The following is a 13,764-nucleotide window of genomic DNA, read 5'->3' as shown; positions in this document are numbered from 1 at the left end:
CATTCATTGTTTTGCATAAAAAGCAAGTATTGTCCAAACCCAGTCATAGATTTATTCATAGATCCAGTCAGATGTATTTTAGTCATTTCTCGTTTAAATTGAGATCCCTTCCCTTTATAACTCACTTATCCTCCGCCATTCCCAAGTCAATGGTCGTATATACTGACCCAATAGCATATCTTAAAAACTAGAGCCAATCAACAATTTTAAGCATCATTTTCGTTCTCAGTGACCCAGAATTAGTAAAGTTTGACAACATTTATTTCAGAAGCATTTTGGCTGTAGAGCAGTGATTTTCTTTTTAGCATCCTAGAGAACTTCTTGGTTGCAGTAGTCAAATATAGAAAATTATGACCATCTGCGTGTGCTAATCAAACTAGATACCTGGTAAATGTCTCAGCTATGGGAAGGATCCAAAAGGGTGGCAAGAATTCAAACTGGAACAGGTGTAGAGAAGGGCTACTTGGAAGATCAGGAGAATAGAGAGCCTGCTTTATGAGAGGCGACTGAAGAGATTGGCTTGTTTAGCCAGTGAAATGAAAGCTCAGAGGAGATATGATTGTTATCCATAAATACATCTGGGGGATAAACACCATGGAGGGAGAAGATCTATTTAAGATAAAGGACAATGTTGTCACAAGAGCAAATGGGTATAAACTGGCCATGAGTAAATTTTGTCTGGATATTAGAAGACACTTTCTAACCACTGGAGAAGTGAGGTTCTGAACTAGCCTTCCAATAGGAGTAGTGGGGGCAAACAACATAACTGGTTTCAGGATAAAGCTTAAGTTTATGAATGGGGTTGTATGATAGAATTACCTGCAATAACAGGGGACTGGACTTGATGACCCAGGAGGTTCCAGTCCTATATTCTTGTCTTCTTAAGAAGACTAAACTTTTGTGGCACAGTAATGGAATATACGACTAAATTTGCATATTTTCTCTCTCAAATCAGGTTTCTCATGATTGACTGTCAGGTGCAAATTACACTTGATTTTTTTATTGTTCACTGAGAAATTAATGCAGATTATTCACAGCATAAAAATCTTACTGTTACAAATGGATGTAAATGGAAATTACTTCATATTTGGCTGGTTGCAGTTAACTAGTTTACAGATATTTGGCCAATTTTCAGGTGTTTTGTGATTATTAGAAGTAGAAAATTTTGTCAGGGATTTTAAACATAAAATTATTGATCTTTTAAACCTATGTTAAATGTGTAGGAGATACAAAACTGAAATACATAAGTATTTGCATGATCTCTCTAAGCTTACAAAAATACAAAATATGGATATTGTTGGTGAAGTTTGAAATGGAATTTTTAAGCGGTTAAACAGTGAAATTGTAACATTTTAAGAGATTTTTCTAGGCAGTGAAGATTTTTAATAATGAAAAGAGAACAAATTTTAGAGATGCAGATTGACGTGAAGAATGTTCTAAAGTTCTGTGATCTAAAGAAGAAATATTCATGACCAAATATCATTTTGGATATAGTCGTGCTGATGTACTGTGCATATACTCTAGGTAGGACTTGTGGTGTTACTTTAGTTTTTCATTTTTCTTTTCAGCAGAGTTCATAGAATCATAGAACATCAGGGTTGGAAGGGACCTCAGGAGGTCCAGCCCTCTGCTCAAAGCAGGACCAATCCCCAACTAAATCATCCCAGCCAGGGCTTTGTCAAGTCTGATCTTAAAAACCTCTAAGGAAGGCGATTCCACCATCTCTACAGATAACCCATTCCAGTGCTTCATCACCCTCCTAGTGAAAAAGATTTTCCTAATATTCAACCTAAACCTCCCCCATTGCAACTTGAGACCATTACTCCTTGTTCTGTCATCTGGTACCACTGAGAACAGTCTAGATCCATCCTCTTTTGAACCCCCTTTCAGGTAGTTGAAAGCAGCTATCAAATCCCCCCTCATTCTTCTCTTCTGGAGACTTAAACAATCCCAGTTCCCTCAGCCTCTCCTCATAAGTTATGTGCTCCAGATCCCTAATAATTTTTGTTGCCCTCCGCTGGACTCCAATTTTTCCACATCCTTCTTGTAGTGTGGGGTCCAAAACTGGACACACTACTCCAGATGAGGCCTCACCAATGTCGAATAGAGGGGAATGATCATGTCCCTCGATTTGCTGGCAATGCCCCTACTTATACAGCCCCAGATGCCGTGAGCCTTCTTGGCAACAAGGGCACACTGTTGACTCATATCCAGCTTCTCATCCACTGTAACCCCTAGGTCCTTTTCTGCAGAACTGCTGCCCAGCCATTCGGTCCCTGGTCTGTAGCAGTGCTCCGTCCTAAGTGCAGGATTCTGCAGTTGTCCTTGTTGAACCTCATCAGATTTCTTTTGGCCCAATCCTCTAATTTGTCTAGGTCCCTCTGTATCCGATCCCTACCCTCCAGTGTATCTACCACTCCTCCCAGTTTCGTGTCATCTGCAAACTTGCTGAGTGTGTAGTCCATGCCATCCTCCAGATCATTAATGAAGATATTGAACAAAACCGGCTCCAGGACTGACCCTTGGGGCACTCCACTTGATACCGGCTGCCAAGTAGACATGGAGCCATTGATCACTACCCGTTGAGCCCGACAATCTAGCCAGCTTTGTGTCTACCTTATAGTCCATTCATCCAGCCCATGCTTCTTTAACTTGCTGGGAAGAATACTGTGGGAGACCGTATCGAAAGCTTTGCTAAAGTCAAGGAATAACACATCCACTGCTTTCCCCTCATCCACAGAGCCAGTTATCTCATCATAGAAGGCAATTAGGTTACTCAGGCATGACTTGCCCTTAGTGAATCCATGCTGACTGTTCCTGATCACTTTCCTCTAAGTGCATCAGAATTGATTCCTTGAGGACCTGTTCCATGATTTTTCCAGGGACTGAGGTGAGGCTGACTGGCCTGTAGTTCCCAGGATCCTCCTCCTTCACTTTTTTAAAGATGTGCATTACATTAGCCTTTTTCCAGTCATCCGGGATCTCCCCCGATCGCCATGCGTTTTCAAAGATAATGGCCAATAGCTCTGCACTCACATCCACCAACTCCTTTAGCACCCTCGGATTCAGCGCATCCGGCTCCATGGACTTGTGCTTGTCCAGTTTTTCTAAATAGTCCTGAACCATTTCTTTCTCCACAGAGGGCTGGTCACCACCTCTCCATGCTGTGCTTCCCAGTGCAGTAGTCTGGGAGTTGACCTTGTTTGTGAAGACAGAGGCAAAAAAAGCATTGAGTACATTAGCCTTTCCCACATCCTCTGTCACTAGATTGCCTCCCTTATTCAGTAAGGGGGCCCACGCTTTCCTTGACTTTCTTCTTGTTGCTAACATACCTGAAGAAACTCAAGTGTGATTTGGCCGTCCTGATTTCACTCCTGCATGCCTGAGCAATATTTTTATACTCCTTCCTGGTCATTTGTCCAATCTTCCACTTCTTGTAAGCTTCTTTTTTTGTGTTTAAGATCAGCAAGGATTTCACTGTTAAGCCAAGCTGGTCGCCTGCCATATTTACTATTCTTTCTACACATCGGGATGGTTTGTTCCTGCAACCTCAATAAGGATTCTTTAAATTACAGCCAGCTCTCCTGGAGCTGTCAGAGTTGTCAGATTCATTGTTACCACATTATCAGAATTAATTTACAGATAGTTTTCTAAAGACCTGTCTGTCCATGTATTCATGTTGATGGAGTGGGTTTATAGAACTGCTCTTCTGAGCAAAACTTTTAGTATGAAATCACTATCAAGAAAATGTTTTGGTCCAATCCAAAAGAAGATACTGAAGCAAACTTCTCATGGTTTGGCACAAGTTAAGATTAAACAGTATGGCGTTGGGCTGGGAAAAGGAGTAAAATTCAGGGGTTTAAAATTCTTTCTGGCAAAGATTAATTCAGTTAAAACTAATTTAAAACTGTTTTCTTCTACTGAATTTCTGGTAATATTAAAATGCTTGTAACATCCAAGTGATTAGTATTCCTATTTCCTTTTAAAGCTGCACACACAAGAGTGTAAACTTAAAGCATATATTGTAAAAAATATTCACAGTACCAGCCATCTGACTTTTGTACATTGTTAATGTTTAAGCCACAACTTCCTCTTTTTTCTGTGTAGTTTGTTAGTTGGTGTATTTATAAGATAAAGCTGACTGCGCAGCTTGTCCTAAAGTTGCTGTTTAGCTGGTTGGAACTGCAGTCTTCGTCTGCACAGTAAAGGCTGCCTCTTAAATAGGCATTAATAATAATGAATTATTGTAACTCAGAGGGATGAGTTGATGTTGGATTGAGACTCGTTCCAGGAAATTGCTTAATCTGAAGCCTGTGAATATCCTATAGTTTACTGTGTAGATAAACTAGGGCTGGCAAGCGATTGAAAATATAAATTGTGATTAATCGCACTGTTAATAATCGAATACCATTTATTTAAATATTTTGGGATGTTTTCTACATTTTCAAATATATTGATTTCAATTACAACACAGAATACAATGTTTACATTGTTCACTTTATATTTATTTTTGATTAAAAGTATTTGCACTGTAAAAAAAACAAAAGAAATAGTATTTTTCCACGTATCTGATACAAGTACTGTAGTGCAGTCTGTTTATAATAGAAGTTGAACTTACAAATGTAGAATTATGCACAAAAAAACTGCATTAAAAAATAAAACAATATAAAATTTTAGAGCCTGCAAGTCCACTCAGTCCTACTTCTTCTTCAATCACTCAGACAAACAAGTTTATTTACATTTGCAGGAGATAATGCTGCCTGCTTCTTGTTTACAATGTCACCTGAAAGTGACAATAGGCATTCTCATGGCACTGTTGTAATTGGTGTTGCAAGATATTTACGTGCCAAATGCGATATAGATTAACCCAGATAATTAGAGCAATCATAGGAGAAAATGCACCCCTCCTTATAAGCCAATTATTTAAAAAATAATTCACTCCCCACCAACCAATCATGGATTCCTTCCAGTGATCTTCAAGGAATGATATAATAAAAATAAGTTTCAGAGTAACAGCCGTGTTAGTCTGTATCCGCAAAAAGAAGAACAGGAGTACTTGTGGCACCAATTTGTTAGTCTCTAAGGTGCCACAAGTACTCCTGTTCTTCTTTTTATAATAAAAATACTAACCAACTCTTAAAACCCTTAAAAAATACCAATGTATATGCCTAAAAAAAAAAAAAGTGGGACTGAAGGTTCACCTTATAAACACCACAAAAATACCAAACCACTGGGGAATAGGGGTTGAAATAGAGGGTCCCTATGGGAATACCACCTGGAGTTCCAACTACCCACAATTAACATATCAGTGGAATGAGCCTGTTAAGACAGGAATAGTACTAACTGTTATTGTGGGATACTGTTCAATACCCCGTAGTGAGTTGAACCTATCATTCCCGAACACATGCACCAAAACCTGGACCAAAAACTATGCATTCTAAAAAGGTACCCCAATTAAAATAAAAAAAAACAAAGTTGTTTGTAACTCAAGGTAATCCAGTAAAAGTTTTGTTAAATCTACTATTAGTAAAAATAAAAATTAGTATGTATTGGACTCAGTTGAACAGGTCTGAATTGGAACCCAAATGTTCACCCTACTCCCTTCCTATTATAACAGCCTAAATAAAAACATATCAGCACTCCGGTAACCAAGCAAAACAAAATGTAGTAGACACCATATTAAAAAAAGTTGGCTTTAAACCAAAAATTATAATTACCGTAGACTTGAAGGTAATTAAAAATAAGTTGTTTCTTGTCACAACTGCAAAATAGTCTCATTCACAAGTAGGCAAATACTGTTGATTTGATACAAGTAGGTCTGGTAACCTAAAAGCAACATAAAATATGTGGCGGTGGCTAAACACCACCTCCTGGTTGCTGTATAAACAACAAACAAAAATAAAAAATAAAACTGCCTTGGCCATGAAATGTACTAAAATGCAAATTCTTAGTTTAGCATCACTTGAACACAAAATGTTTTGGGTAATATCTGGGAATGTTCGGGTATTAACACATATTTTAAAGCAAGAAAAAACGTCCTTGTTTAACACCTACAAATATTAAAAAAATGCAATGTTTCCAGCATGGTTAAACCTCATTTATTATTAGGTAAAATTTATTGTTAAAATTGCTCACCAACAGTCTGTAAAAAATAAAAATATAAAAAGTGAGCCCACACCCAAAAATTAACCATGGAATCCTTTTAGCTACCCTGGTTATAGGTCAGTAAGCTTAAAAAAAAAATTATTAAATACCCAAGGGTATACATAATGGAGCCCTCAAAAATGGGTGTTCTTGTCCCTACCTGTCACCACAGAACCATGCAGCAAAAACACATCACTGGGAACATATGTATAAAATAAACTAAAAAAGATAACTCAGTTTTTACAACAAACAAAAGAAGATAGGGAAGCGTGTCATTCAAATATTACATGCCAATGGAAACATGCTAAAAATTGCTAAGTCTAAAAAAGAACTGATAGCATATCATTGGTACAATGTTTTTACAGGCTGGTCCCTCGACCTCTAAGGGCACATTGTCTATTTTGTTTCACCAATTACTAGTTGTGTTAATATTGTCCTGTGTTTGCTTGATAGAAATCTGTTGTATGTGCTGTTAAACAAAAAAAAAGTTTGTTAAATTACAACCACAAGCTCAAATTGTCTCTCAGTATATTGCAATGAAACAATTGTATAAAATATGATCCACTCAAGAATTGTTCTTGAGGGGTCAAAAGGGAGACATAGTAATAAAATTTTGTTTGTATTAATATAATTTAAAATGAAAAATAAAAAATAATGTAGCATGTATTAAATGTATTAGTGTATGATTTGATCATATCTTGCCAGCTACCCTTTTTAAATAACAGAAAGGAATGGCCTAATGGGCCATTGGTAAAAATAGATCTGCGAGAATCTGTGTCTTGGCTGATTTCAAGGCAGTAACAAACGTTTGAGGGTCACGAATTTGTTGTAGGTTTAGCATTTTAAAATAAGTAAAAGAATGCAATAATTGTTTTTCTTTTGCATTGCAATTTGATGTTCCTGTTCAAAATGTTCTGTGTAAATTAATTCTGTTTTATGTGTAAATAAGAAATATATGTGTTAAAACAAGTGTAAAGGCCATCGCTGAACCAAATGTACAAGGAAGGAACCAAAGACTGATGCAAGGGCACCAGGAGGCTGCAACATGCTCCTATTGAAATGTCAAAAAAGGGCAAATTAACAACTCTAAAAATAAAACAAGCACCTATCAATAAAAACAAAATAGCTGTAATAAAAAATATTTTTAAAAAAGTACTCGTCAAACAACAATTAATTACAGCATAACAAAGTAAAACTCATTCGTCATTTAAACTCATTTAAAAAAAAATCACTATATAAACAGGCTGCTTTGCCATGAAACTTTGGATTCATCCTGCCAAGACTTCCCCAAAGCATTGTGTCGTGACCTACGGAACCCGGCTCCTCCCTACCGGTGATTAACCTAGCTGGCCAGTAGGTTGATCCGGACTGGTAACTATAACATCGACTGGTGGAACAGTGTGAATGGTATGTGTATATGTAACTAAAAAGCATATGCTAACTGCTGTATTCTCAATAAATGTGACATGTTGCCTTCTCCCCTATAAAAAAAAAATCTCATGTGCTTTGTATAAGAATAACACTTTCATGCTCCAACCACCATTCCAGGGGACATGCTGATGACTGGTTCTGCTAAATAACAATCCAAAGCAGAGCAGACCAACACATGTTCATTTTCATTATCTAAGTCAGATGCCACCAACAGAAGGTTGATTTTCTTTTTTGGTGGTTTGGATTCTGTAATGGCTGAGCCATTACAAACATTGAATCTATCTCCCCTTGTAAGTATTCTCACACTTCTTATCAAACTGTCTGTACTGGGCTATCTTGATTATCACTTCAAAAGTTTTTTTCTCTTACTTAATTGGTCTGTCAGAGTTGGTAAGATAACTCCCACCTATTCATGCTCTCTGTATGTGTGTGTATATATATCTCCTCAATATATGTTTCACTCTATATGCATCCGAAGAAGTGGGCTGTAGTCCACGAAAGCTTATGCTCTAATAAATTTGTTAGTCTCTAAGGTGCCACAAGTACTCCTGTTCTTTTTGCGGATTCTGTAGTTTCCGCATAGGAGTGTTGCTCTTTGAAGACTTGAAGCATGCTCCACACCTCGTCCCTCTCTTACTTTGGATGGCACTTCAGATTCTTAAGGCTTGGGTGGAGTGCTGTAGGTATCTTTAGAAATCTCACATTGGTACTGTGACATTGCACTCTATATGATTTTATGAAAATATGCTAATGAGTTTGAATATAATGTAACTGAAATATGCTTCATGCAAAAGGTCTCTTGTAAGGTATCATTACAAAGTGTATAATCTACTGAGTGTGGTCATCCTATTTGTATAAATGTACCACTCTTTTATCTGAAACTAGAAATATGAAATATAACTGAGGGCCTATTGTAATTATGCAAAGTGTGGGCCATTAATGGTGGTTTGGTATCTTGATGACTCCCATTAACTAGGACAATTGTCTGTAGATGGCTCTGTTTTACTGGTAAGTCTTCCTGTATACATGTATGCTGGCAAGTGGATAATGAAGTCTTACAGTGACATGTGATCATGTCACCTGAACTGGAATCCATCTTTAATCTGGTGCTTTTCCATTGAGAAGGGGGGTGGGTGGGAACCCAGAGGGACAAAGGACACCCGCCTTATGCAAAAGATATATAAATGGGTGGAAGAAAACAAAGAGGGGCAGCCCTCATGAGGAATCCCCTAGCTACCACCTGAGCTGGAACAAGGGCTGTACCAGGGGAAAGGATTGTGCCCAGACTAAGAAGGTGTCCAGTCTGTGAAAAAAGCACATTGAAACATGTCTGAGGGTGAGATTTTATCTGTATTCAGTCTTATTACTGTATTAGACTTAGATTTGCGTGTTTTATTTTATTTTACTTGGTAATTCACTTTGTTCTGTCTGTTACTACTTGAAACCACTTAAATCCTACTTTCTGTATTTAATAAAATAACTTTTTACTTATTAATTAACCCAGAGTATGCATTAATATCTGGGAGGGGCGGCTCTAGCTTTTTTGCCTCCCCAAGCACGGCAGGCAGGCTGCCTTCGGTGGCATGCCTGCGGGAGGTCCCCGGTGCCGTGGATTCGACGGCATGCCTGCGGGAGCTCCGCCGGTCCCGTGGCTTCTGCGTACCTGCCGCCGAATCCACGGGACCAGTGGACCTCCCGCAGGCATGCCGCCAAAGGCACGCGCTTGGAGCGCTGGTGCCTGGAGCCGCCACTGATACCTGGTGGGGGGGGGAGGGGGAAACAGCTGTGCATAGCTCTCTATCAGTGTTATAGAGGGCGAACAATTTATGAGTTTATCCTATATAAGTTTTATGCAGGCTAAAACGGATTTATTTGGGGTTTGGACCCCATTGGGAGTTGGGCATCTGAGTATTAAAGATGGGAACTCTTCTGTAAGTTGCTTTCAGTTAACTCTGCAGCTTTGGGGCACGTGGTTCAGACCCTTGGTCTGTGTTGGAGCAGACGGGCGTGTCTGGCTCAGCAAGACAGGGTGCTGGAGACCCAAGCTGGCAGGGAAAGCAGGGGCAGAAGTAGTCTTGGCATATCAGTTGGCAGTTCTCAAGGGGGTTTCTGTGATCCAACCCATCACAGGTACCTTCTTTGCGTTTTGTCAAATTTGCAGTGAAAGTGTTTTTAAAATGAGCAACATGTGCTGGGTCATCCGAGAATGCTATAACATGAAATATGTGACAGGATGCAGGTAAAACAGAGCAGGGGACATACAATTGTCCCCCATGGAGTTCAGTCACAAATTTAATTAACACATTTTTTTTTAATAAGCATCATCAGCATGGAAGCATGTCCTATGGAATGGTGGCTGAAGCATGAAGGGGCATACAAATGTTTAGCATATCTGGCACGTAAATACCGCTACAAAAGTGACATGCAAATGTCTGTTCTCACTTTCAGGTGATGTAAATAAAAGTGGGCAGCACTATCGCCTGTAAATGTAAACAAACTTGTTTGCCTTAGCGATTGGCTGAACAAGAAGTAGGACTGAGTGGAGTTGTAGGCTCGGAAGTTTTTACATTGTTTTGTTTTAGAGTGCAGTCATGTAACAAAAAATAAACCCTTCATTTGTAAGTTGCACTTTCACGACAGAGATTGCACTACAGTACTTGTATGAAGTGAATTGAAAAATACTATTTCTTTTGTTTATCATTTTTACAGTGCAAATATTTATAATATAAAATAATATATACTTTGATTTCAATTACAACACAGAATACAATATATATGAAAATGTAGAAAAACCTCCAAAATATTTAATACATTTCAATTGGTATTCTATTGTTTAACAGTACAATTAAAACTGCGATTAATTGTGATTAATTTTTTTCAGTTAATTGCGTGAGTTAACTGCAATTAATTGAAAGCCCTAGGATAAACGTGTTCACACTCTTGGGGTGAATAGTAGGTGCTCTGTTTGTTTAATAAGAACTTCTCCAAACATCCTCACCTGACAACACTCAAAACCAAATACTTCATCTCAGTAGTCTTGTTTCTGGATTTTGAATTTGTCATTCTGCAGTATACTTATCTGAAAAGAATGAACACGCACACACACACAATCTATATAGTGTTGGTTTTTAAGAGTGTGTGTAAAGATTTTTGATACTAGAAACAGGCTTTAAATTCAGTCTGTGATTGTTATTAAAAAGGAAGTGAAAAGAACAAGGTTCTTGTTCCTATTTTGGCTCTTCTGTACAATAAGAAAATTACAGAGAAAAGAATAGGAGGGAAGGGAAATGGGTGGAGTCAAAAGAGATCAGAAAAAGAGGCATGTTAACTGTCGGATATTGGAAAGGAGCGGGCAGAGTTGTTAAATGTTAGTGAGGACTTAGTTTGCTAGATTCTAGAAGCTTCTGGAATGCAGGCAGGGCATCTGATAACATGGTTCTATATAATGCTGATTAGCTCATCTTGTTTTTAAGTCTTTATTTGTTGAATTCATTGGGTGGTGGTTTCTCATTCTAACTGTAGTAAATGTGAAATTTGGTGATCAGTCCTCCCTCTCGGTGATTACCAACATCAGTACATGAATGTATCCAATTTAATTTGTCTGTAGTTTAAGCAATAGGAAACAAGTACTGAAGTAATTAAAACCAATATTTCTTATGTAAAATGTAAACATTGTCTTAAGTATCAAGCAAGATGATTTGTAGTCATCTCAAAAAGTTCAGAAAATGGATGCCTTTGGATTCTTCATGGTAAAGTGTGCTATTGAGTTAGTCTTAGTCTGTTGAAGAGGAACATCAGAATATTGATGAGTTTGATCATGCAGTAGAGACAGTCTGGATGCTATTGTCATGTATGAAATTTAGCCACAATTATAATTTAAGTTCCTATTCTTGCCCTTCCAGCAGCTCTGTAGCAATATCTCCATTTGGAAGTAATCGATTTCTTTCATGCCCCAGAAGTTTCAAAGAGAACTAAAATTCAAAGACATTAATGTATAGTATGAATGAGGAATATATACCAATGATTGATGTGCTTAGCCCTGGATATACTTGTCCAGATAGATATAAACTAGAAGAATCAACATTGAGGTTTAATGCAAGATGATTGGTTGAAATGACCTGATAATTGCCGTTAGAATCCACGTATGGAAAACGGTGTTCCTACTTAATGTTGATTCTGTGACTGAAAAGAAAACCACAGAATATTGAATCCAATTTTTTGAATATGCTGTTAAAGAATGCACAGAAAAGTATCTTTGCCATTTCTCTGATAACAAAAATAAAACGAGAAAGAATAGAGAACTTATGTGCAATCATCCTAAACTACTTATGTATGGTTGTTTACATGCTACTTAAAATTTTGTTGTGAAAGAAGTAACATAATGCAATCTCAAAGCACAGTGTATGCCTTCGTATGTTTAAGGAATAAATATGCTTAAGAAGTAAATTACATTGTTTGTGCTTTTTGTTCCATGAAACCTTTATAGAGTTTTTTCTGGGTCTTTTGCTGTGATTTCTAGAGGGATTAAAAATTTTTGAGTGGGGAGGGCAGAGAATTTGAGAAAATCACAGCTCTGGATTGTGCTTTACCTTAGTTCTACCTCCTACCAGCTTCCAGTGATAATCAGGATGGGTTAGAACTTGGGGCTAGCCTCTTCTTCCAAGAGTATGGGGTCATGCACATACTGCATGTGTATGAATTTGTGACTTTAAACCCTAAATCTCTTTCTGATGGGATTGATGCTCTTTCCGAATAGGGCTTACACTGTCCCTATGAAGGTTGTGCGCAGTGTTGTAGCTGTGTCGGTCCCAGGATATTAGACACACAAAGCAGGTGAGGTAATATCTTTTACTGGACCAACTTCTTTGGTGAGAGACAAGCTTTTGAGCCTAGCTAGAGCTCTTCTTCAGGCCTCACCCACCTTATCTTCCTACGAAGGTTAACTTTTTCATCCCTAGATCTTAAGTGCCACCTTAGTTATTTTGCCTTTTGAAATGCATCAGTTTACATTAAATTGCAAGTGTTTAAAAAAAACAGTAGCTGGCTGGGGGGACTGGTCTCCTCTAACTCCCATACATTGGCTTTAGTCTTCCCCCTAATTAATTACTCCGTTGTGTCAGATCTTCAAAGGAGACTATGCGGGCCACTTTTACATCTGCTACTGTCCTGAAAATAGTTCAGACAGCACCTAAACCTCCATAGCAGAGTCTACAATGTTGAAGGCTTGGGGAGGCAGGCGGAGAGCAGAATTACTGCTCGTTACATGGGAATGTTGGGTTTAAAGCTGCCCTCCCTCCTCAGATATTCAGTGGCTGAGGAGGAGTATGTGTTTTGGGAAGAGAGGTGAAGCTGTAGCCCTGGTTCTTTCAGTCTCTTTTTAGCTGCTCCCTCCATGTAGAGCCATTGCTCACAGCTGCATGAGATCCTTTCCATAACTCCATCTGACCAGCTGATTGGCTGAAAAGCTAAGTGGAACTGAGCCCTACCCCCAGCCCTCCCAACATGCACATTTAGCACTGATTCTGGTGGAGCAGAATTTCAGGGTCAGCTGTAAACCCGTACATTATTCACTGATGCGCCGCTAATTTAAAGTTTTGCTATTTCATGTGTTTTCATGAGGGGTTTTCATTTCCGAAACTGCTTTTAAAAAATTAGAAGTTCTGATTGTGTTTAAAAAAAACATAAGTTTCCAAAAAATATTTTAATTAGATTTTTTAAATAAAATAAAAGTTGATTTTAATATTTTTCTGATTTTTCAGTGTTATCCGTGGTAATCTCCAGGATCTGCAGGAACATAAACTAAGATTTTGATGACCCTAGCTGTTGAAAGTTGCTGAAGCCTCACTTTAGTAAGTGATTATTTGGAAACACAGTTTGCCTTTGTTTCTAAGTTAATTTCTGGAACATTTCTATCCTGCCAGCTCAGTGGAGATCCATTGACACAATATCTGATTTCATGGAGCACAGCTTTTCAGCCTTGAAGTCTTGAAAAAGTGTTTCTTCCTAAAAATCCCAACTGAATTATTCAGTCTGAGGTTTCTGTTGGGTTTATAATGGCTTATTTATCTCATAATGGGAGTTAGTGTATATGTAGCTACAAAAGCATTTGAAAATGCAGCATATCTGTCTCTGTTTTACTATAGTCATATTGGCTCACGTGTTACTTTCAATGGTGCTTCACCTGTGCCT

The 13,764-nt window shown here is 38.2% G+C and overlaps 1 protein-coding gene across 5 annotated transcripts in view; it reads left to right on the top strand.

Annotated features, from left to right (window-relative positions):
- The window catches only part of WASF3 (WASP family member 3), a 155,579-nt gene that overhangs the window by 81,101 nt on the left and 60,714 nt on the right, over positions 1-13,764 (top strand). For 4 of the 5 annotated variants that reach the window (XM_054015397.1, XM_054015392.1, XM_054015395.1 and 1 more), the window contains one exon: positions 13,335-13,424. The gene's annotated coding sequence lies outside the window, so the exon portion shown is untranslated. Of the gene's footprint in view, positions 1-12,331; positions 12,409-13,334; positions 13,425-13,764 lie in introns of all 5 variants that reach the window. The other variant, XM_054015394.1, reaches the window with a different exon arrangement.

The sequence above is a fragment of the Malaclemys terrapin genome, chromosome 1 (genome assembly GCF_027887155.1).
Source record: "Malaclemys terrapin pileata isolate rMalTer1 chromosome 1, rMalTer1.hap1, whole genome shotgun sequence".
NCBI classification, from domain to species: domain Eukaryota; kingdom Metazoa; phylum Chordata; order Testudines; family Emydidae; genus Malaclemys; species Malaclemys terrapin.
The sequence above is the reverse complement of the archived record's forward strand: the minus strand, read 5'-3'. Positions and strand labels throughout refer to the sequence as shown.